We start from the raw sequence: 26,546 nt of genomic DNA, 5'->3' as shown, positions 1-26,546 counted from the left end.
GGAGTTGAGAAGAAGAACGAAGATGAGAAGCCTTTGTGTATCTTTCAGTTGTTGGTGTTCAGAAGAAATAATTAACATAAAAGGATATATAAAGGAGCTGGTATGTTGGTGCAGAGAAAACATACAATTTGGCACTTCTTGAGGAGATAGGTTGACCTACTTCATTGATTAGGTCGACCTAAATGGAGTATATTAAACCAGTTTGTAATTGTTTCCAGTTGGGTCGACCTGTTGGGGGGTTTAGGTCGACCTAAAATCAGTTGAAACACGTTCTTGAGACTTTTCTTCAGTTTAGGTCGACCTAGGAGTGTGGGTGAGTCGACCTAACAGAAACATACTTTGTTTGCTTTAGTTTGAGTCGACCTAATGATGAGCTAGGTCGACCTAACAGAAACATACTTTGTTTGCTTCAGTTTGAGTCGACCTGATGATGAGCTAGGTCGACCTAACAGATGCAAAGATAGCCAAAACTTGCTTTTCCTTGAGTCATTCACTTGTGCTTTTGTATTTGTTCACTTATGGTGTTTGCCATGAATCAAAAACTCCTTGGTGAGTGTAAGCTTGTACTTACATAATTTCTAAGAGCAACCCCAAACTTATACAGTCACATCAGACAAGGAGAATAGAATTTTCTACCTAACGCCAAAAAAGGTAGAAAGATTTAATGGTTCAATTGAAATGGCTAGATAACATGCTATGTCACCAAAAGAATGGTCGAGGCTCAAAATGTTTAGCTGGGGAAATAATCATTTCAATACATGATGACTTAAAAGGCTCAAAGTTTTCACAAATAACAGCCTCAATGTGTATTTATTTAACCAATAGACTAAGTAGAAACAATGCAAATTCTTGAAATTAACTAATTTATAGATACTCTCATAAGAAGAAAAAGTAAACAATGAATTTTTTTTGCTCAAACCTTACTAGCAGAGGTATCTAAAGATTGAATACAAGTAGTCGACTTCCTTTTTTGAATACAAATGTCAATTTGCAAGGGAACTTTTATGTTGATCTCTTTTTCATTATTTTTTTGGTGACTTTTGCTTTTTTTCTTCGTATTAACACTGGTAAGGTAGCAAAGCATAATAGAAAAAAACAACAAACATGTTGATTAATTAAAGCATAGAGAAGTAGTACACAAGGGGAATGCGATTCTTATTGTTAGCTACAAATCTTACTTGTATCATAAATAAAAAAAGGGAAAAATTAAAATTAAAAATGAAAATGGTTCTGAAGCTCCTAAGTCACATATTATCGGAGTTGAAGTAAGTGTGTACATCTTCCACGGTATCCTGAAATTTAAGTTCTCCATGACAACATGCTATAGATTAAAGATGATTAGAAAGAAATAACATGAAGTTAAATTGTGAACAAACTAAATTATATCTAATGGGTTGCCTCCATTAAAACCTTATTTAAGGTTCTTAGCTTGACCGTTTGCTTCTTTAATCAGATTCTTCCTTCAAAATTATATCAATGTATCTAATTGGTTTGAAATCAAACTTGGTTTTATGCATGCAATTAGTCAGATTTCTCCCCTTTAGGTCACATATCTTCTAACCATGTGTTCCCCTATTCCTTATGAATACTCTTCAAGCTTTCTCTTTTTTCAAACTAAATAAGGGACCACAAATTCTATTAGGTGATCTTGGTTGTTTTCTCAAGAAAGAAATTTTTGATTTTTGAGGATTCTATTTCACGTCAAAGATCTTAAATTTTTTGAACTTTTGAGGACACTAAAATACCTGGTTCTGGATTACCGAACGTCTCATTTTTTGATATGACATGCACATATTCTTTGACTTCTTTATCTTGTCCTTCCTCAATCTTGTCAATAGAATTTATAATAATATAGTCAATAGGTAACAAAGGCGACTCACTTGGATACACTTCCTCAGGTACATCTTCAACTATATCAACTCTATAGTATTTAGGGTTCTCTTCATGATGTTTCATTGCTTCAAACACCTTAAACACAGTCTGTTCTTTGTTGAATCTCAAAATCAATTTTCCCATCTCAACATCAATTAAGGCTCTACCAGTCTACCTGTTGCTAAGAAAGGTATCCCAAGAAGGCAAGAAGTAATGGTGTTTCTGAGTCTTCTGACATGTCAAGAAGTAATGGTTTATGAATAAAATTCTCTCTCTTATTTTTAGATTTTTTTAATCCAAAGAAAAAAAATTGTAAGCTCAGCCTCATTACAATAAAAATAAAGACCTTAATGATCCATAATTGATAATGTATTTTGTAACACCCCACACATAATTGACTAGTATATTATGCATGAAACGCTAAAATTGATACTGAGTACATACAAAAACCAAAAATACAAAAAGGATCCATATTAAATACAACATGAAATTCTATTAAGAATTAAAAAAACATGCGTCTTCAATGAATTTGCACTGCGGAAATGAGAGCTAACAAGGTCTTCGAGCCATCACCATTTCTAAGTCTTCAAATCCAAACCTGCTATTAATCAGACGCTTCTAAACGGCACCTGAAAAATATAAGATGATTGGGGTGAGATTACTAAATCTCAGTGAGTCCTCCTATCCTATGGGTCCACTCGGATCTAAAGGGTACATGCACCACAAAACTAAATCCACCATTGATTCAGGGTTTATCCTCACATCCGGTACAAGTACGGAGAAAACACCTGAATCGTCCTCCATAGGAGTCATCATATCACCAGTACACAAATAGCATAAACAAACAACTATGCAAAACCCCAAGTTTCTATCTAAGGACTCACTTTGCTTAAATGGAGGTTTAAAGGTTGCTATTCTGCCAATGGACTCCCGCCATAGCCAAAACTTCACCTTCATCTTCATCAAACCCGTAGCTCTTTCTATATCAACTTTTAGCATGGATCATCCATCTTCAAACCCGCCTAACTCCATCAATTCTGAACCGATGAACACAAATCAATATACAAAATCGAAGGAAATTTTGTGTAGAATCCGAATCTTCAAGAATTACCTTAATCAGAGCAACAAGTGAGGAGTTATGGCTTTGTGAATGAAGACTGGTCAAGGAACCCGTATACCAAAAATCAGCTTCAGCCCCTTGACTTCAAATGCAATTATCTCCTTCAATAAACAAGCTATGAGCATGAACCTTATATGCAAATTGAATAGAATTTTGTAAGCTTTCCAACAAGACCATAATCGTTACAACCGGAGTTATGATCAGGAAGTTATGACCCAATTAGTGAAAGTTGTACCCAAAGTGAGAAAATGGAGTTGATGAACATGATTTCTTCTTTCTCCCACTTGCTTTCTCTACTCCACTTAACAAAATCTGAGTTTGTAAGCCAAACAACCCTTAAGCTCATGAAAATAGAATCTAATATCCCTTATGCCCTCCAACTAATCCATATTTACCACTTTGCCATGTAGTCTCATTCTAACTATACCATTAGATTCTAACCATTCCAAATAAAACCTTCTCTTAACAATTTTTAATGATATATTAACACTTAGTTGTCGTTAGGTCTCACTAATTATTCATGCCTTGAGAAATATGGATGTTACATATTTATTGATATTACTTAGATGAAATGCAAAATATTTTTATATTCTGTGCGTTGTTAAATCACGAGGGAAACACTAACCATTGAGAGATACTATGAGATCATGATTCTTACGAATAATTGACTGTTGATTTAGACATATTTTAAAATGGATGTTACATATTTATTGATATTACTTAGATGAAATGCAAAATATTTTTATATTTTGTGCGTTGTTAGATCACGAGGGAAACACTAACCATTGAGAGATACTATGAGATCATGATTCTTACGAATAATTGACTGTTGATTTAGACATATTTTAAAATCTTACTTTAGTCAATTAAGTGACGTTGTTCTAGTTTCAACCTCTTTTAAAACATGCATTTAAAAATTTATGAACTATTTGAATGAATTCATTTGATGACAAATAAAAATAAAAGTTGGGAGAGTTTATAAGTGCTGAAATCACCTAGAAGTCTAGAACGTGTAGGCACTTATTAAATTATTTTACAAGCCATCAATAAAAGAAACCCGATTTATCAATGAAAAATGATAAAACACATATTTTGACTTTTAACTTGCACATTAACCAAAAATAGGTGAAAAGGACTAAAAAATCACCAAGAAACACATAAATACCTTGCCAATACTCTTTCCTATAAGCAATGCTCCCTAGGATAGGATCATGGGTGCGCTAAGCAAGCACATGCGATAGGAAAATTCAAGGTTAAGTTACTTCATGGTGAAGGAATAGTTTATATGCTAGTTGAAGATAGGCAGTGTTCCTAGTGAGTTTGAGTGGCTAGGGAAAGTTGTAGGATATCTGACATTGCTCAACAAGGAATGAAGTAAGCACACTAGGAGAAGATGAACGGTGAGACTAGTGAGCCTTCCTTTCTCAAGCAAATAAATAGGAGTGTAAGGTTCATTTCAAAAAGAGTTTTAGTGGATTCAAGGTAGTAAAGAAAGAAAGTAGGTTCACCTTAAATCTCAATCAGAGAGAATAAATAGAGGAGGGTCAATGACGGAAGCGCTGCTCAAGGGATCGCTGCAAATGTTGTATAATCTCTTTCTTCTAAGTTTAATTGTAAATTTATGATGAGTAAGCATATCTAATTAGCTTTTGCTAAAGTTAGATGTAAGTCATCATTATAATCATGTATTAATTGCGTCCATAGAGTTTTATATAATTCTACTTAAGCTTTAATATTGACAATTCTCCGTTCATAATGCTTGTTTTGTTTTAGTTACCTAAAACATTATCTCATGGCATGACTTGACATTCAAAAGGTGTTGGTCGTTACTAGATTCAAGTCTCCATATTTTGGATGTTAATGTTAGGATACATGGTTAAGTTTAATATATACACAAATAACGATATTAATGAAAGGGCACATTGATATATTCATTCACGGTTGAAATTTAATATTGTTGTATTGTTTAATAAGGTGAGAGATCGTCTATTAGGTAATACAACTAATCTCATGTTGTTGAGTAGGAGATGAGTTGAAATTAGAGTAAAATGTGGGAGTATTAATAGCTAAGTAGAAGAGCATAGTATTAACCAACAGTTATACATGAGGATAAGGATGATGAAATTTAACTCCAATAAGCTTTCTAACTATTAACACCAAAATCTCAATTTATTTTCTGTTAGTTCATTTTTGCAAACAAACAACTCTAAACAACCATTTGCTTAGAATCATAAAAACATTTGAACAGTTTTTAAAACACTAGTCTCTATGCATACGATAATATTGCACTTGCTATTTTTACTGCATCACAGAACCTCCCAAATACCATGATTTATTGTCTCAACGAAGATTATTATATTCTCTTTCCACAACTATACCCATATCCATTAAGAGATGAAAGTTTGTTCAGTGAATCGCCTGGAGTCATTTATTTCCTTTTTAGACAATTAGTCTTTAATAGTATTTAGGTTTTGATGCCACTTGTTGAACAACTGACTTCAAGCACAAGAGATTTTTGAGGGGATAGGGGTGAGTTATGGTATTAAAAAACCGTTATGAAATTATAATCAATTACTAAAAACAATAGATTGTGTTAGTATAGTTAAAAACAAAGATAGTAGCAGAAAATGGAAGGATGAAAATATAAATCAACATAATAAAGAGAGAGAGAGATATTGCATCGGGATTTATAGAGGTTCGGGCGATCTCTTGTCATACTCCTCTCCTCAAGAAAAATTTATTGAGGGTTCCTCTAATAAAATATTTTGCGCTTTTACCAATTTATGCCTAATGTCATACCCTAATTTTAACCCCCCCTGAGATGTCTTACCTTCAGGCTTTTCATCAGATCAAAACAGATACTCAGAACAGTCACTTACTCACCTGGTACTTAATCGAGGATGTTCAAAGACAAGAGAGCTCAGGCAAATGATCAATCAATAAAAGGATTAGTCTTCAATACAATCATAGGACTCAAAAACTTCATTCTATTCACCTATTATTGATTAGACACCAGTCATCAGGACTCAGGTCTGCTCAGATCACCAATTTAGGGTTTTGAGCCCATCAAGGACTAAAATCAGGGATCACATTTGGGAAACCCTAAAAAGACCCAGGACATCCATCATTTGGTTCAAATATCTTCAATTGGTTCATATGACATTATCCATTGGACATTACACTTCAATTCAAGATCTACAATCATCAATTTCATCTGGTCGACAATTAGGGTTTTTGACCTAATTCACTTGGACAGTTGACTTTTAATCAGGACATGGGTCCACAAATTAAAACATGACTCAAGAGCTTCTATTACCTTAACATAATCCATTCATATCACTCATTTAAGGTGAAGAACTTGATTCATTACCAAAGCCCAATATTTCACTTCATCTCGAAAAAGTCAACTGTACAAGATCACCTTTGACTTTTAGGGTTTTGGGTCAAGACATGACTTTTAATGATCAATATCATCAATATATGATTATTGAAGTCATTTGACCAAAGAAAATCAAGAAAATCAATCAAGAATCAAAAAGTCAAAAATTGACTTTTCATACTTAGAAATTTTTCTAAGTGTTTAAAGGCCTTTTTTTCAAAACTTTGGAAGAGAATATCTCAAAATTTCAAGTACAAACTGAAAAAAACTTCCAACATCAAAGTTGTATATATTGATCCAATGAACAACTTTGTCACATATGATTTTTTGGCTAGAAATCAACCATTGAAGAGATATGGAGCTTCAAAGTTGCTGCCTTCACAAAACTAGCAAAGAAACCCTAGTTTTCTTCAAACTTTATGGGACTTTTTCACTAATTTCCCTAAGGATTTTGGGCAAACACCAAACTAATGAATTGAAGTACATATTAAGGGCTTTCCAAATTGTGCTCAACCTTCTCCAAATTCATCTTGAGCTAAGAGATATGATTGATCAAAGTTAGGCATTTGAAGTGAAATTATAGGTCATGCATAAGTTTGAAATTGGCAATTTTGTGCAAGTGCTTACACTAATTGGTACCTCTAAACCTCATAAACATTGCAGGGATAAGAGAGGATCGTTTGCATCATTACACGAATATTTGAAGAGAATATTCCAAAACCAAAACATGTGATTATGTAATGATTGCATTTTGAGAATTTATGGCCAATTGGTGAATCATCAAGGAATCTTTCCCTAAGCCAATTGGAAGCCATTCTGGATCAGATTTGTCCCCTATGATCAGAAGAGATCAATGGATGGGGAGCTAGCTTGAAAACACCATCATTGCATCTTGGAGATTCTTTGAATTTCTTCATGGCCAAGAAACCAAAACTCTCTCATTAAGCAAGCTTACTATCTCCAATTGCTCTGAACATTTTGCCTATAAATACAAGTTAATACCTCAGTATCAAACACACCAAAGCAACTCAATTCCTTGCTTTCTCCTTCTCTCTCTCATGCTTATGGTTTTTCAAAGTTCTTTGGCAAGAAGAATCGATTTCTTCAAACCAGAGCTCTTCTTTGAGAAGTAAGCATTCTAACATCTCAAAGAGGTTCATTGGAGTTGATCCAAACATCTGGATCACTTCTGTAGGTGGGAGAACACCATTGTTGCTTTCATTTTGGAGCCCATGCAGTTGGAGGTCCATAGAGCAATTCAGAAGGTGTCAAGCTAGCCAAAGCATCCAGGCATGTTCCTTAGGTGATAGTGAAGCTATCCAGATGCCTGCAGCACATCTGTAATCACAGAATCACAAACCTCCATGTTCACTTGAAGCTCAAATAGAAGGTGTCGAGTAGAGCAATCCTGGAGCATTCAAGGTGCAATAACTATCCAGTTAGCATCACTGAGTTCCAAGGAAGCTTTTAGGATCATTCATACAAGCCCAGGTGTTCTCTATCATCCTCACGACCTCCACTTTCAGAGGTATTTTTTCAAACTCCAACACTCTAATTTAAGTACTCTTTACAATATATCTCGATACTAGTTTGTTCAGCATCATCAGAGGATTAAAAACCCTCTATCATCATCCATTTATCTTTCAGTATAGTCATTTAATTTGAATTTCAAATTTTAGGGTTCTTCGCGTTTTTCAGTTAATTCATTAGATGTAGTTAATATAAATATGTGTTAGTTACATATTTGAGTTCGTAAGGAAATTTAGAGTGAAATCCATGTTTACATCACCCTGTTTGGTTGAGAATTGAGCAAGTTAGCAAATTCAAAAATCTTCAAGCTTGAGGTTGAAGACGACCATGGCTGTGGCACGCAAAATTCAAATCCAAGGGCAGAGTTTATTTTATTTTTAATGGTATGCGTTTTATAAACGAATTCATCGTTTGCCCTAGTGGCCTCACATGCGCTCTTAGTCTCCTCATGCCTCAAGTTTGGGGTTCGAATCCCCATCGCCCCAGACTTTTTGATCCTTTTATTTTTCAAAGATTTCCGACTTGTTTTAAAACAAAACCAACTGCGCGCGTGTTATAATCACCAACTGGCGTTTGGCCCAGTGGTTCTATTTTGAGTGTGTGACTATGAGGGCGTGGATTCAAACCCTCCAAGGGCCAAAACTATTTTCTTACACTCATTTTCTCTCATTTTTTCACCAACTTCACACAATTATTTAACCAATCAAATTAATTCATTTTCACTTCATTTTTCACACACTTATCAATTAATATATGTATTTTATGAATAGTCAAAAAAATCACAAAAAATATTATTTATTTCATGTATTTTTATTAGGTTAAAAATGGTGTGTTTTAAGTATTTTAAAAATATTTTAATACATGATTTCCTTGAATTTTCAAAACCTAATCTCTCATAAATATTTTAGTGATAAAACCCTAATCATTTAGGTCTTAATAAGGTATAGATTTTGTCTTTACCCTAATTAAGTTGACTTTTGTCAAAGTTCAAAACTGTTTTCAAACTTCAAATTAAACAGACGACCAAGGTTCTCAGACAACGGAACTTTACATCTTTTCATTTCATTCAACTGTTTTTCATAAACAGTAAATCATTTTTAGTGGGCCTCTAACAGAGTGTAAGTCCCAACACCTTCTTTCTTTTCTTAGTTTGTTTTCAAAAACTGTATTTACAAAATCCTCTTTCTGTTTTCAAAACTTTCTTCTGGTATTTGAAGGGCATTATTCCCGGTGAAACTCTTCAGATACCTATGTGACCTATGTCCATCTTCACTTCTTCTGTTTTCAAAAACCTTTAACTGTTTATAATAAATATTCAAATGTTATCAATAAAACAACAAAATTGCTGGTAAGGCTTTGTATATACTTCTTCAAAGGCCTCCACTCCATCCAGGTTAGGCTTTACAAGCTTTCAATTTGCAGTCCTTATTTAAATTACTGTCAAATATAAACTGTATATATATATTTGTTTAGAACTACGTCTGAGTGTAAACCTTAGGACAGTTAAACTATATATATATATATATATATATATATATATATATATATATATATATATATATATATATATATATATATATATATATATATTATAGGACTGTGGCCTAGGATTAATAATGTCTTCCCGGTGAAGGCTCTTTCCTAATTAGAGATCTTTAGTTCAAACCCTCAAGATGAATTATTCCCGGTGAAACATCTTGAAAAAGCCTTAGAACCCAAACTAGGATACATCCACCCAAGAGGAATTATTCCTGGTGAAACCTCTTACCCATTTGCATAGAGCCAAAATAAGTTCAAAACCACATAGCTTCCTCTTGTGCTATAACAAGGACCCTCGATGACCCTCGATTAGCCTCCTCTTGGGCTTTGTACAAGGACCCACAGGCTTCTTAAAAGCATTTCCAGCTTCCTCTTGAGCTTGTATACAAGGACCCATCAGGTTTCTTATAAACATAGGAACAGGTCTTTAGTTACCTTTTAGCCTACCCTGGTGAGTTTCTTCTACTTTTCAAACCAGACTTTAAACAAGCTAAGATTGTCTCAATCTCATATTGAGCACACCTTTTGGAATGAGAGACATGGACAGTCTCTGTCACCCTTATCTTCATTGATCTTCCTTAGCAGAGTCTAGGATCCATAGTTATCTATCCTCAGTCAGAGTCAGCCTTAATCTTGGGCTTTAAACAAGAAGTCTCAATTAGATAATCTTTCTGCTATCATTAAAAATCCCTGGAAAGGGTTAGCTTCCAAAAAAAAATCAGTCTTTTAATAGATAATTTCACCAGCTGAGTCAAAACCCCTGGAAAGGGTTAGCCTCCAAAAAATTGAACTTTCAAAGGACAAACTCTCCAGCTGAGTCAAAACCCCTGGAAAGGGTCAGCCTCCATTCATTCTTTAAAAAAAAGGGATAATCTCATCAATCTCAGTCAGTAAAAGACATATTCCCCGGTTAAGAGTCAGCCACAATTCTGGGCTTTGTACAGAACACCAAATAAAATCCATCAAATAAATGCTCTCCAGCTAGAGTCAGCCTCAATTCTGGGCTTTGTACAAAGCACAAAAACTCCTTAGTTTAAGTCCATCCCCAGTAGAGTTATCTCTCAGGGTCAATAAATCAATCAAAAGCCTCAAGCTTGGGCCTCATGCAAGCCAGCTAAAAATCAAATCTTTCAAACAATAGATAGACATAGCTCATCTTCATAGGTAGGTATTTCTCCTATCTCACCACAAACAAACAATCATTTAAAACAAACAATCATTTCAAACAAACAATCATTTCAGACATTCTCCCATTTAGGACTCGTGAAAGGCATGCTCTGGCTACATCCCAGACTTGTACAACTTTCCCTAATTTGGTTGAGAATATTTCATTCAAGAGGCATGTGGCTGTCATACTTGATCAACCAAGTAGGCTCCCTCTCTTAATGAAACATTTTAGCTTTTCTGTCACTTTAAAAATGTTTGTGGTGGAATAGTAGAAATACCTCTCTGTAAAGATGATTTCATGTCTCTTTACTGTAAACAGAGATTTAATTCAAGCATCAACCTTGAGCTTCAAGCAAGGTACCAAAAAATCATTAATTTCCCTAATTAGTTCCCCGAACTACATTAAGCTCTGACTTCCATTAGGGATATGTAGGCATGAGGTTCACAAGGAATCTCAGCGAGCTAATAAAATACAAAAAATAGGCAGTCTGTCTGTCTTTTTAATTCAATTCAATTCCTTCTCCTAACACAAAGGAGAAACTTTCCCAATAATCAACATCAAACACAAACACATAGACACAGAGAAGGTTCCCATAGAGTACTACGAATATGTAGGGTGCTTAAACTCTTCCCTATGTATAACCGACCCCTCGGACTCCAGAATTTCTAGTCTAGGTGAATCCCCACACTTAGCAAACTCCTAGGGTTTATTTGAGAAATTTTTCCCCTCTCCTACTCGTAGGATAATTAAAAAGTTCGTGTGATATCGTAGGAAGAACTGAAACAAAATTCATCCCGCCACGGGCGCTTCCTCCTTCCAAATTTCGCGTGAAGGGTCTAGCGTGCCGTCCTCCCAAGTGAAACGGGGAGGTAAAGAAAACGACACCACACCCAAGAACCTTATTACAATTGACTGAGAGATTTTCACATAATGATCCCTCAAACCAAGTGGATTTTTTCACAAGCTAAGCTCACACACCAAGAATGAGATTTTGACTGGCTTATCTCAAAAGTCAAACAAAGGTTTTACCATGATAACCTCAAAAACCAGAAAGAGAAAATTCAAGAAAATCATACTCTTGATAAAATAGTTGAACACCAACACAACTAAAACCACACAAATGTATTTCACCCACAAAGGAACTAAGGTAAATTTTAGTAAAGAAAGAATTAAGGAGAGAGGTTAAAATTAGAGAAAAATAATTTAAAATCGAATTCCGGTGTGAAAAATAATTAGGAGGCGCCTTCTTGATATATGATAAAAATTATCTCAAAAGGAAAAAAATATCCATGAACTTTTTAATGCTCATATTATGCTATATGAATAATCGACTATGTAGTATAAATATGAAATTTTTTTATATTACATCGTTAGCAATCGAATATCAACCCTTAATCGATTATGAGGCATTACAAATGAGATAATCGATTAGACCTAATGGGCAATCAATTATTCAATGTAATTTTCACTCATAATTGATTATTTGAGCTTGTAACTGACTAGTTATATGCAAAAGAATATTTTATGGTGATTTTATAAAAAAGAGAGGGTTATTAAAAGCATTTTTGAGTAGTTGAGAGTTGCCTTAGTAACTTATGAGTCACTCTAACATTTTTACAATACTCTGGCCACTCAAATAGTGCGCTAAGTGCACGACAGACTAGGCGAGCTTTCACACTTCATCCCTTTCACAATTTTGAAGCTTCAAATATCTTGCTACATTATCTTTGACTTTATCACTTAAGTGGAACCTTGAATCTTCTCTTTAATGAGGTTTGAGATAACTTCGGGATGGGCAACACCATCAGAGACATATGGAAAGATATCACTAAGAATTGATATGATCAAGCAAAATATTTACCGTCATGATTCTATCGAACATCAAAGTCATCATCAAAACTATGATGATCACTCAAAGGATCATAGCATCTTTAGTTGCAGTATCTGCAGGCGCATAGATCCACACTCTAACTGTTGAACATATAAATATATGAGTGCAGTCTCGCCCTTTGAGCTAGCTTTTAAGGGATGAGATAACATCACACTAAGCATGCTGATGAGTGTTAAATATGTATTTGTGTTGTTGAAATTTGTTTTAATTTTCACATTGCTTAGATTTTGAGACTGTTGAACATATAAATATATAAGGCTAACCTCACCCTTTGAGATATCTTTTAAGGGATGAGATTTAAACATATTTAATATGGTATCAGAGTTGGGTGACTAGTGTGGTCATTTAATCCAATCCCACATTAGGCGCTGGAGTTAGGGGTGATCAAAACCAAACCAACCCAATAGAAGACCGCAAACCAAACCAAACCAAACCGAAACCGCAAAAAACCGCATTTGGTTTGGATTAGTTTGGGTCATTTTTTACAAAACCGCATGGTTCGGTTCAGTTTGCGGTTTGTATTTTGTAAACCGAACCAAACCGAATCAAACCGCATTATGTTACAACCTAAATTTTACTTAACTCACATCCAACCCAAACTTAAACTTATTATACATTAGCATTATGATTACGAACAATTTTCTCATCCTTACACATATAATTTCAGTCCCGATCTTCTAAAATCTCTAATAACATATCGCACTTTCTTTGCCACAGACATCTTCCCTCTTCTTCTATAATCTCTACTCTCTTATATTCTTTCTTTTTCACCTTCTCATTTTTATGTAAATGTTCCGTATTTCAGTTTCGTTTTTATCGCATATCTTCTTCTCTAATCTCTAAACATTTTTTTCTTTTTCACTTTCACTAATCTTTCGTCTCTTATATTTGTTTGTTTTGTTATAATAATTTTTATATTGTTCTATGCTATTATTTTATGTTTAATATTACACTTTTGTCTAATTTAATTTTTACATATTAGATAGAAAATTGTTGTCAAAATATGACGAGTTTTGTTGTTATTTGATAGTGTATGAATGTATAAATACAAAATTATGTTATCATCTATATGTGTATGTATGGCTCAATAAAATATTTGTAAAAAACCGAACCAACCGAACCGAACCAAACCGCATTAGTTTGGTTTGGTTTGGTTCGGATTTTTCTTAAAAGCCAACCGAACCAAACTAAACCGCACTATTTTTTCTCTTGCGGATCGGATGATTTTTTTCGTTAAAACCGCCCAAACCGCACCGCGAACACCCCTAGCTGGAGTGGGTGTTGACTATTGAATATGTATTCTTAGAGTTTATTTGAAGTTCCGCATTGCTTTGGTTTTTGGGCTTTTGAATGTTTAAATATGTGAGAGCTTATCCTTAAACTATATTTTAAGTAATGAGATCCAATGACATTTAACAGTAAGAATTAAAACTTAATTAATTTTTTTTTTTAACATTTAGATATCTCAAATAAGATTTATTTTCAACTATTAAGAAAATCGGTGAAAAAACTTGAATCATACATGTATGCAAGTCAGCAAGTGTATCTATCCTTGTTTCAAATTATATTCCCGACAAAAAGTATAATACAAATCTTACCAAAGATAAAGAATGTATTCTTTTCTCATGTTATATCGCAGGAATATATATTCTTTTCTAATTTTTCGGTCACATGATATTCTGCTATATCTGAAAAGCTCTAAATTCGTTTACTTTCCGTGTCATCTTATTATATTCGTTAATCACAATACATAGAATAATTAAACAAAACATTTAACACCACATATACATTTCTACAAAGAATCTAATTCAAGTATTTTCTCTCCTAAGACTACCACTATATAAATCATGAAATTCACCACTAATTCAAGTGTCTCTTAACACATCTAACTCAATAGCTACTTCAAAAAAAGTTGAAAAAATGTTCAAAACATTACTTTTATGGTTATTTTTCTTGATCTTGATTCTCACTATTTCAGCTCATGAGATCACAGCCACATCACAAAGTGAAGGTTTAAGTACTTCAAAGCAACAAAGGACTCAAAGTCCAAGTGTGGGATATTTGCATGTTGTTCAACGTGCAAATGTGTTAAGGAAATCAAAGACAGTTAATGGGGGAGCCAACAATGTGAAGAGTCCAAGTAAGGGAAAAAGTAGTGCAAACACAAATTTGATCAAATCTTCATCATTGTTGATGGTGGTATTGAGTCATGTCATTCTAGCAATGATTCTGGTTGGTTGTTTCTTTTGAATTTCAGTATGTTTCAAGGTAGGGGTTTGCATGAATTGTCAAGTGTGTGCTTTTGATTTGTGTGATACATGACATATATATGATGAAATAAGTTTTCTTTATTGAAGGTAGTATGTTTCTTTTTTTGTTATTGTTTTAAAGTTTTAATTTAAGAGAGCTTAAAAAGGTTTGTTACTTTTAATAGAATATATATCATTTTGTATGATATTTTTGTAATTTATTATCTAATTCTATTTATTTATATCTGGAATCTCTCCTATGGAGAAAAGCCATATAGACAATCTTGTCCAAAAATTAAGAGGGACAAATATTCTACTCTTGGAATACAAAAAAGAACAAATAAATCTCCTAAAGTCACTCCTTGTTTCGAATGGAGAATTCGTAGAAGGCTTTTGTTTTTTTGTTTTTTTGTTCTTTTGAATTTTATAGTTTATATTTAAAAAAAATCATTTTTAATAAATAAATACAAATTTAAATGTTTAAATTAACACAATTTATTTTTTAATAATAATATAAAATTATAATAATATTATATATTAATTAGAAAATACATATTCAAATCATAATATTATATATTAATATTGATAAGACCTCACTATTTGTTTGGGCGCCACCCTAAGGCTTCTACAAAGGGGAAATAGATTTCCTGTAGTCAAATAGTGACCGCAGGCAAATTCTCACCATTTATTTAAATTATTAAGTTATTATGCTTTTTATTTATTTGTTCATTATTAAATCAGAGTCTTTAAAATGTAATTCAATGGCTTAAAAACATTGACTTCATTAAATATTTGAATCAAGAGTTAAATATGCTTTTAGTCCCTATAAATTTTTCTATTTTTATTTTTAGTTCACATAATTTTTTTGGTTAAAGAATCGTCCCCCAAAGATTTTCCGTATGCATTTTCGGTCCCCGGCATTAGTTATGAGTAATGGAAGTTGACATGTGACAAAAATTTTAAAAACTAAAATTAAAAAAAATATTACACGTGTGCTTTAAATGAGTAAACCATATGTTTCACTTTCTTGGAGTGGTCCGAGACAAACCCTAAAGTTGATAAAGTTGCTTCTCGTGTTTTGGTGAACGAAGCTTCATCAAGTGAAATTGCCGAGAATGAAGCTTGAGGTTAACAAAATCGAAGCATACGAAGACTGAAGAACATAAAATTGCTCAAAATCGTTGTGGTCATTGAAAGTTGTGGTCCTAAGTGTTTTGTTTTACAGACAGGTTTTCCCCACATGTCTTACTTTTTTCCTTATTTAAGAGTTATTTACTTTTTCTATGTCTCACAGTGTTCATATGTATCTAAAAAGACCATATAATAATGTGACTTTGTCTGTCATCTGTAGGGTTCCACATTGACTGAATATTTAATATCCAGTTGGTATTTTATTGACTTATTAGTTGTAATTATGTGAAATATTTACGAAATTAACCCTAACATACGTGTAATTTCTAGGAGATAGACTTGTTTAATGTTTTTTTTCCCACTAAGGGTGCCTTTATAAAAGACCTCAACTTAAGATATGAAGGTGAGGATACTTATGCTTTTTTGGACAAGACTGTGATTAATGGTCATTCTTTGAAGCTCGTGACCTAATTAAAGGCATGAATTCATAGTTTAATATTTATGGTGTGAAAATATGGTGGAAACAAGAAGGTAGTAGTATAGAGAAAGATTTGAAACCATTTAGAAATGATGGGGATGCATCAATGCTATCTTTGTTTGCTGAGAAGAATGAGTGTGATGTTGAAATCTACATTGAAGCTAAACCATCTACTGGTGAGTTGACATATATGGAGAGGTTAAGAGAGAAAATCATTTTTAATAAATAAATACAAATTTAAATGTTTAAATTAACACAATTCATTTTTTAATAATAATATAAAATTATAATATAAAATTATAATAATGTTATTTATTAATTAGAAAATACATATTCAAATATATATTAATATTGATAAGACCTCACTATTTGTTTGGGCGCCACCCTAAGGCTTCTACAAAGGGGAAATAGATTTCCTACCCTCAAATAGTGACCACAGACAAATTCTCACAATTTATTTAAATTATTAAGTTATTATGCTTTTTATTTATTTGTTCATTATTAAATCAGAGTCTTTAAAATGTAATTCAATGGCTTAAAAACATTGATTTCATTAGATATTTGAATCAAGAGTTAAATATGCTTTTAGTCCCTATAAAATTTTCTATTTTTATTTTTAGTCCATATAATTTTTTTGGTTAAAGAATCGTCCCCCAAAGATATTCCGTATGCATTTCCGGTCCCTGGCATTAGTTATGAGTAATGGAAGTTGATATGTTGTGACAAAAATTTTAAAAACTAAAATTAAAAAAAAAAGTACACGTGTGCTTTAAATGAGTAAACCATATGTTTCACTTTCTTGGAGTGGTCCGTGAAAGGCAAACCCTAAAGTTGATAAAGTTGCTTCTCGTGTTTTGGTGAACGAAGCTTCATCAAGTGAAATTGTCGAGAATGAAGCTTGAGGTTAACAAAATCGAAGCATACGAAGGCTGAAGAACATAAAATTGCTCAAAATTATTGTGGTCATTGAAAGTTGTGGTCCTAAGTGTTTTGTTTTACAGACAGATTTTCCCCACATGTCTTACTTTTTTCCTTATTTAAGAGTTATTTCCTTTTTCTATGTCCCACAGTGTTCTTATATATCTAAAAAGACCATATAATAATGTGACTTTGTCTGTCATCTGTAGGGTTCCACATTGACTGAATATTTAATATTCAGTTGCTATTTTATTGACTTATTAGTTGTAATTATGTGAAATGTTTACGAAATTAACCCTAACATACGTGTAATTTCTAGGAGATGGACTTGTTTAAGGTTGTTTTTTTTCACTAAGGGTGTCTTTATAAAAGACCTCAACTTAAGATATGAAGGAAACAAGAAGGTAGCAGTATAGAGAAAGATTTGAAACCATTAAGAAATGATGGGGATGCATCAATGCTATCTTTGTTTCCTGAGAAGAACGAGTGTGATGTTGAAATCTATATTTAAGCCAAACCATCTACTGGTGAGTTGACATATATGGAGAGGTTAAGAGAGAAAAACAAGGGGTAACAAAGTCTTGAGTATGATAAGAATGATGATCAGTGCAGTGAATTAAGTGATGAAACTATCAATGGTATACAGTTTGAAGACAATGAAGAAGAGATAATGCATGATTTTGATGAATATTTTGGTGAAGGAGTTGATGAAGGGTTTGGTGAAGGTGATAATAGTAGGAATGATGTTGATGGTGCTGCACACAGACAACAAACCTTCATTAGTTTTGTGACATCAGAAATGGAAAAGGAGCATGTCATAGAAGAAAACTACATAACAAATGAACTTGATAATGAAGCAGATGAAGATAGTTGTTATGACATGCCTGTATTGATTAGGTTTAATGAGGAAGAACCAATGACAAAGGAATTCACATTTAAGGTTGGTATGGATTTTTCCTCTCTGAAGCATTTCAAGAAAGCTATATTATAGTACAATGTTTTAAATGATAGGGAGGTGATATGTGCCAAAAATGATGTCTCGAGGTGCAAGGTTGTATGTAGGCATAAAAAGCTTTGTAACTACATTGTTTTTTGCAACATGGTTCTAAGGAGCACATCATTCAAGATTAAGACTTTGTTTCATAAACATAAGCGTGGCAGACAATTCTTCAACAAGAGTGTTAAGGATGAATGGGTTGCTAAAATGACTGTGGACAATTTGAAAAACAATAATAAGATGAAGTTAAATGAAGTAGTGTCTAATGTAAGGTTGAAGTTTGAAGCTGAGAAAAATGGTTGCAGAGCTTTCAAAACTAGGCAGATTGCTAGAGAAATTGTAGAAGGTGATTCAAGTAAGCAATATGATCTATTATGGTCATATGGAGCTGGATTGAGGAAGGCTTCAAGAGGAAACACGTTTAAGTTGAACACTTATAGACTTGGACCAGGCTTAGATCCAAGGTTTGAAAGATGTTACATGTGATTTAATAGAACAAAAAAACCATTGACAAAAGGTTGTAGACCCTTTATAGGTTTAGATAGCTTCCACTTAAAGACCAAGTATGATGGAATATTGTTGATTGCTGTTGGAAGGGATCCCAATGATTAGTATTTACCTATTGCTTTTGGAGTGGTAGAAAATGAAACAAAGGACTCTTGGATCTGGTTTGTTAAGCCACTTCTTGAAGATATTGGAGATAATATATAGTACTTTGTTTCTGACTAACAAAATGTGTGCATAATTATCCTTATGTATGCCTGATTTCATTTTTGTATGCCTGAATTCATTCATATATGCTTGATTTCATTAACACTCGTTGTTGTAGGGACTTGTGCAAGTTTTTGAAGAGGAATACCCATATATGAACACAGGTTTTGCCTTAGGCATCTATATGCTAATTTCAAGAAGAAATTTGGAGGTGACACATTGTTTAGAGATCGAATGATGGTTGCAGCCACGACCACCCCTTTTAATTTTTTTTATTAAAAAATTAGATACTGGAAAATACGAAATTGCCCTTAAATAAAATCCAAATTTATTTTCTGCCCTTATTTGAAATCACACATAGGTTAGAAAATTCAGAAGATAAAAAGTTTCCACTTTTTACAGTTTCACCTTTCCTTTCTCTTCCGTCGTGCGTGTGTGGTGCCACTGTCGAAACTCGGAACCGAAACAAAGCGACAGTCGGAAGAGTTTGATTGCATATTTGATTCATCTAATCTAACAGGTAATAGTAAAATGAATGAGTTTTATTTTCTTCTTAGAGTGATTGCTTGTTTATTTTTTGGGGGGTGGGGTTGGGAGGGGGGGGGGGGGGGGGGGGGACACGGGAAGGCCACGGCCACCCCTTTTAATTTTTTTTATTAAAAAAATTAGATACTGGAAAATACGAAATTCCCCTTAAATAAAATCCAAATTTATTTTCTGTCCTTATTTGAAATCACACATAGGTTAGAAAATTCAGAAGATAAAAAAGTTTCCACTTTTTACAGTTTCACCTTTCCTTTCTCTTCCGCCGTGAGTGAGTGGTGCCACCGTCGGAACTCGGAACCGAAACAGTGCGACAGTCGGAAGAGTTTGATTGCATCTTTGATTCATCTAATCTAACAGGTAATAGTAAAATGAATGAGTTTTCTTTTCTTCTTAGAGTGATTGCTTGTTTATTTTTTGGGGTTCTTCTTCCAAAAGTTTATAGTTGTGTGTGGGTTATAGCATATTGTATCCTTTTAACTTATTGCAGTGGCGGTGCTCTGAGAAATACAATATGATTTTTTCAATTTTTAATCAATTAAATTAACAACATTTTCGATATGGATTATAGATTATTATATTGCCCCATTTTTTAATGAATATTTTCTACTTGGTTTTAGTGGTATACTCTTTTGTTTGTATTAGTGAATGAAAATAATCTCTCTTTGCAATAGTTGAAATTCTTTTCATAGAAAGAATGTGTGTATTAAAGTATGCAGCAACTTGAATTTGGTTAAGAAGAAATTAGTGTTATCATATTTTTGTTCACATTATATCTTTTTATTGATTAATTGATTATTTAAAAAAAGTATGATTAAGCTGCTGCTTCTTCTATTCTATTGCCTGCTTCTACTACTTCTACTGTCATGTTCTCTTTTAATTTATATATGTTCTCTAAATTGATTTTTGGATTGATATTATAGGAAAATTAAAGATGAATAATAGAAAGATTGATTCTTTTTTTAAGAGGAAAGCATGTGAAATTGAAAGAGAAGAGAGAGATGAAGAAATTGTAATCCCGACAATTGAAGAGCATCATAATTTTGAGAATCCAACAATTAAAGAGTATCATGGTTTTGAAAATTCTTTGGAACGCGATTCTGGAAAACGTCCTCCGATTTGGCAATATCCACCAAATCAAGTGGATGCAATACAAAGAGCTTATCTAAAATGGGGTCCATATCAAATTCATTTAAAAAGTTATCCTTTGTCCGGAAGCGAGGATCATCCAAGAAGGTTTCAACACACTTGGTTTAGCATATTTCCCTCATGGTTAGAATATTCACCATCTGAAGATGTTGCATATTGCTTACCATGTTACCTATTTAGCAAAAAACCAAGTGGGCGTCCTGGATCACATGTCTTCATTTCTACGGGTTTTAGAACTTGGAAGAAAGTTAGGAATGGAAAACATTGTTCCTTTCTTAAACACATAGGGAAGGATCCTTGCTCACCACACAACAATGCAATGAAATCTTGTCAAGACTTGTTGAATCAAGATGGTCATATTCGAAATGTTATTCAAGTGCAAAGTTTGAGTCAAAGAATGAATAACCGGCTACGTCTCAAGACTTCAATTGACACCGTTCGTTGGTTAACGCTTCAAGCTTGTGCTTTTAGGGGTCACGATGAAACTAACAATTCAAGAACTCAAGGAAACTTTCTTGAGTTGTTAAAACTTTTAGCATCTTACAATGATGAAATTGCAAAAGTTGTGTTGAAAAATGCTCCACGAAATTGCAAGTATACTTCACATCAAATTCAAAAAGAGCTCTTGCAAATTCTTTCTAATAGGGTGAAAAAGCATATTCGTGAGGAAATTTGTGATTCCAAATTTTGTATCGTTGTCGATGAAGCTCGTGACGAGTCAAAAAAGGAAAAAATGGCTCTTGTATTAAGATTTGTCGATAAAGTTGGTTTAATACAAGAGCGGTTTTTTTGATGTGGCACATGTTAAAGACCCCACATCTTTAACTCTTAAGGAAGCAATATATGATATACTTTCTCAACATAACCTTGATGTTTCTAACATCCGCGACCAAGGGTATGATGCTGCTAGCAACATGAGAGGAGAATGGAATGGTTTACAAGCACTCTTTATGAAGGATTGCCCTTATGCATACTATGTTCATTGTTTTGCTCATCGATTGCAACTTGCGTTAGTTACATCATCAAGAGAGGTAAAAACAATTCATCAATTCTTTGATAAGTTAATTTTTTTTGTCAATGTTGTTTGTTCCTCTACAAAGCGCCATGATGAGTTACAAGCTGCCCAATCAGAAGAAATTTCATATTTGTTAGAGATTGATGAGATTGTAAGTGGTAAAGGTGTAAATCAAGTTGGTACTTTGAAACGAGCGGGAGATACTCGTTGGAGATCGCATTACAATTCTATTTGTAGCTTGATAAACATGTACGAAGCAACTTGTTCAGTTTTAAAAAAAATTGCAAAAGAAAGAGGAAGTTATGCTACACGTGGGGATGCTGATAGTTGTTATAATTACTTGAAGGCATTCGATTTTATATTTATTTTGCACTTGATGAAAGAAATTATGGGGATAACAGATATGCTTTTTCAAGTCTTACAAATCAAAATCAAGATGCAGTTAATTCTATGCACTTGGTTAGTTCAACGAAGAGTTTTATTCAAGACTTCAGAGAAAATGGTTGGGATATGTTGTTTACTAAAGTGAGATCTTTTTGTTAAAACATGGTATTGAGATTCCTGATCTTAATGATGTTCATTCAACAACAAGATTTGGACGCTCCCGTCTTGAAGAGAATCAAGTCACAATTCAACATTACCTTAAAGTTGAAATCTTTTTCACTACCATTGACAAACAGTTACAAAAGTTGAATAGCAGATTTAGTGAGCAAGCAATGGATTTGTTAATCCTTTCTTGTGCTTTGTCTCCTAAAGATGGCTATAAAACTTTTAGCATTGATATTGTTTGTTCTTTAGTTGAAAAATATTATTCTATGGATTTTAGTGATCAAGAGAAGAATAATTTGCAATTTCAACTCCAACATTTTCTTTATGTTGCTCGTCAAGCATCAAACTTGAATAATTTATCAACTATTCAAGAATTATGTTCATGTTTGGTTGCATCTGGACAAGATGAAACTTACTTCTTGATTGATAGACTACTTCGTCTTATCATGACTCTTCCCGTTTCTACGACCACAATTGAGAGGTCTTTTTCAGCAATGAAAATTATCAAAACCAAATTGAGAAACAAGATGGATGATGGGTTTCTAGGAGATAACATGACAGTGTATATTGAAAGGGAGATTAGTGCAAGCATTAGTTCTGAGTCTATTATTGATGATTTCAAGTCACTCGGAACGCGTAGAGTATTATTTTAAGGTACTATTAAGTCATGTAATTTATTTTTTTGATGATTAACTTTAAATATATTTTAACTTATATTTTTTTATTTAAAATTCTATTTACATTTTATTTATAATCTTTATTTTTCGTTAGCGGCCATCCCAACATTTTTTATCTGGTTCTGCCACTGCCCGACTCTAAACGGGCCGGCCCTGATGGGCCCTGGACTTTTTTGGATTGGGACAAAAAGATCCGGTTTAATATGAGTTCGAGAATTACTACCCGAGTCCGGCCCTAGATGGGATTCGGGCTACCCGGCCCTAGATGGGCTTCGGGCTACCCGGCCCTAAACGGGCTTTTTAATTTAAAAAAGATAAAATAAAAAACTCCATAATATTTATTATAAATAAAATTAAAAATTATAGTATTTTAAACATAATACATTTTTAAGTATTATATTATCTCTTATAAATACTATAATGTGTTTTTAAATACAATATGTCTAAATTGTATAAAATAACACTTGAATGTTTAAAATAAGGGAAAAACTAATATAATATAATGCAAGAATGTTAATTATATTAATGTATTATATTTAAAAGTGAAAGATCTAATAGAATAGAGATAAAATTTAGTGAGGAGAGAAAAATCAATAAGATATTTTGGAGTAAACTATATAAATATTAATATATATTTTTTAAATTTTTTAAATTTTATAATTATGCGGGTCTAATAGGCTACCCATAGCCCATATCGACTAACTATAATGGATAGCAGGATATTTAGGGTTGGGCTAAAAAGACCTGAAAAATATAGGCTCTAATTTAAAGGCCCAAGCCCTATGATTTTTCGAGTCTGATAGGCTGGCCCATATGGATTAGTCCATTTTTACCGCTATACTGTGATGTACTCATGTACTGATTTATATTTACACAAATTTATTAATTATTAATAAGAAGCAAATTAAATTATCATTTGATTTAAATAGATAACTCGTTCATGTAAGTTAGTGAGATTTTAGTTTTAGTTTTTGTATTTTTTTATAAATAATTCTTGAATATTATAAAAAAATTGATTTTTGTATGACGTCAAATTTCTATTAAAAATATTTATAACTCAGACATGGCAATGAAAGATGGAATAAAAAAAATTCAAATCGTTAAATAATTTAAACAAGTAAACAAAATTTTAGCCCATGATAAAAATCAAATCCAGACCCTCGACAATTCAGATCAATGCTTTTATCTAGAGCAAAATGGACTCGGCCTATCGGGCCGACCCATAAATCTAACAATTTAGCGCGGATTAGACTGTAAAATACTTTAATAAAATACGACCCTATTTTTTTGAGTCAGCCCACCAGGCCTATTTTTTTTATGGGTTGGACTAGGCCGGACCAAGCGGGCTTTGGGCTGACCCATTAAAAAAAGATTTTGGTAAATTTTTGGGGAGAAAGATTGAGATAAGATATGATTTCATCAATGTGTTTTCAAGTATTAAAGAAATGTTAAAGAGGATGAAGATATATTTTCAAGATGATGTTGTCAAGGAAATAATTGTGAGATGGAGAGAAAATTTGATAAGTATTGGTGATAATATTAAATTACTTTGTACTTTTACATGGATGATTTTGTGGTATATATATATATATATATATATATATATATATATATATATATATATATATATATATATATATATATAGATAAATATTTTAAACATCACTTATATACGTTTATGATAACTCTCTACTTATGTTGTGTTGTATTTATCCATTATATTCTTTTTATAAAATTAAAACTATAACATTGAAATATGGGTCGGGCTGGCCCGGACCGCACGGGCCTTTGAAAAATGGGTCGGATTAAATGTGGCCTATTAAATAATTGGGTCGGGTCAACTCATTTAAGCACATTGACCTACCGGACCGAAATGGGTTAGGCCGGAGCAGCCCATTTAAACACATTGGCCTACTGGACCGACCCATTTGACAACTCTACTTTCATCATTAAAACATACTACTCCGGCCTGATTTATAAGCAAAAATGCTCTTTTTAGGTTCATTGAATAATGAATGTATCTAGTCTACATAACAGACAACATACATTCATTATTCAATGAACCTAAAAAGAGAATCTTTGCTTATAAATAAGGCCGGAGGGAATAGCATTTTTATTGAAATAAATACGTCAAAATATAAATAACTCAAAAAAGCATTTTTTTTCTCTCTCAATGTTATATCAATTATATAGATTATTACTTTTTTCTTTTTTGATTTTAAAATAATTTTATTTTAAAGGATGAATACATAAAATTATTTTAAAAAGACATCTAGTTTAAATAATGCGGCAGTTAAAACTGTTCTATTATATTTAAGATTATTACTCTCTCCGTTCTTTTTTAAGTGTCGTTTTAAAAGAATTAACTCCACCTCACATTTTTCATTTAGTTATTAGAAAAAGAGAGTGTTAAATGAATTTATTTGAAGAAAGAAAAATAAATAAGAGTATGATACTTTTTAAGTGTCGTTTTAGAAGAATTAACTCCACCTCACATTTTTCATTTAGTTATTGGAAAAAGAGAGTGCATGAATAAATTTATCTACTATCTAATCTAGCTATTAATGAAAGATGTCACCATTCTACCCAAAATATCCTTCACTCATTCAAAATTTACAAAGCCAAAAGGGTTGCTTTGTCTTTTCATAATCAAGCTAATATTTCAACCTTTCAAACAAATGTCCAACCGCCAAGTGTATTGACTATTGGATTTTTCTTTGTCTCTCTTCACTTCACATGTCTCACTTTTGCATTTCTCTCTCTTTCCAATATTTCCACTTTCATTTTAATTTTTTCTCCCTTAATTTTTTCCCTTTTTATATTTTTGAACATAAATAAATTAATAATTTGAATCTTTTTTTAATAAAATGAAGAGGAACACGTCAAAATTTACTCAACCGAAAATATAATTATTTTATGATTATTAAAAATATTCATAATTATTAAAAAAATTATTTTCAAATGTCAAAATTTCTACTTTACTAACGGGCCACTATCAACGAAATTTCTTTCTTATTTTAATTAATAATTTTATTTATTTGAGACACAAAATTTTTATTTTCAATTGTCAAAATTTTTATTTTTTTCATGGGGCATTATCAGTAAAATATCTATTTTATTTTAATTAACAATTGTCTTTATTTGAGACAAACAAAATTATTTTCGAATGTCAAATTTTCTATTGTTATTACGGAGCACTATCAACATGATACCTATTTTATTTTAACTAACAAATCTATATAAATTCAAAAATAAATAACAATTCTATATATATTCATTGCTACATAAGATCATTATTTAGCTTTGTTACGACTTTTACAATATCTATTTCAAAATCATATTACACCTTACTCATTATAATTTTGCAGTTGTCTTTAATGTTATGGATACAACAAATTAGATCCAAGCAACAAAACATGTAAATGTTAATTTGCACTTGATAAAGTAACACTAGACACGATTAGATCTAGACAAAAATATATACATAAATTGACCCTTTCAATGATGACATATTTTAAATAATAATATGTATTTCAAACTTTTCATTGTAATATGATTGAATAACCGATTCATTCTTACTCTCAAGATAATTTGTTATTTAGTAGGTGTTGAGTTATCACTCATTTGCAC

The 26,546-nt window shown here is 32.5% G+C and overlaps 1 pseudogene; it reads left to right on the top strand.

Annotated features, from left to right (window-relative positions):
- Nucleotides 1-20,460: 20,460 nt before the first annotated feature.
- LOC131626822 (uncharacterized) lies at nt 20,461-22,892 on the top strand (annotated as a pseudogene).
- Nucleotides 22,893-26,546: the final 3,654 nt, after the last annotated feature.

The sequence above is a fragment of the Vicia villosa genome, unplaced genomic scaffold (genome assembly GCF_029867415.1).
Source record: "Vicia villosa cultivar HV-30 ecotype Madison, WI unplaced genomic scaffold, Vvil1.0 ctg.000325F_1_1, whole genome shotgun sequence".
Taxonomy (NCBI): domain Eukaryota; kingdom Viridiplantae; phylum Streptophyta; class Magnoliopsida; order Fabales; family Fabaceae; genus Vicia; species Vicia villosa.
Note: the sequence above shows the minus strand (reverse complement) of the source record. Positions and strands in the feature narration are given on the sequence as shown.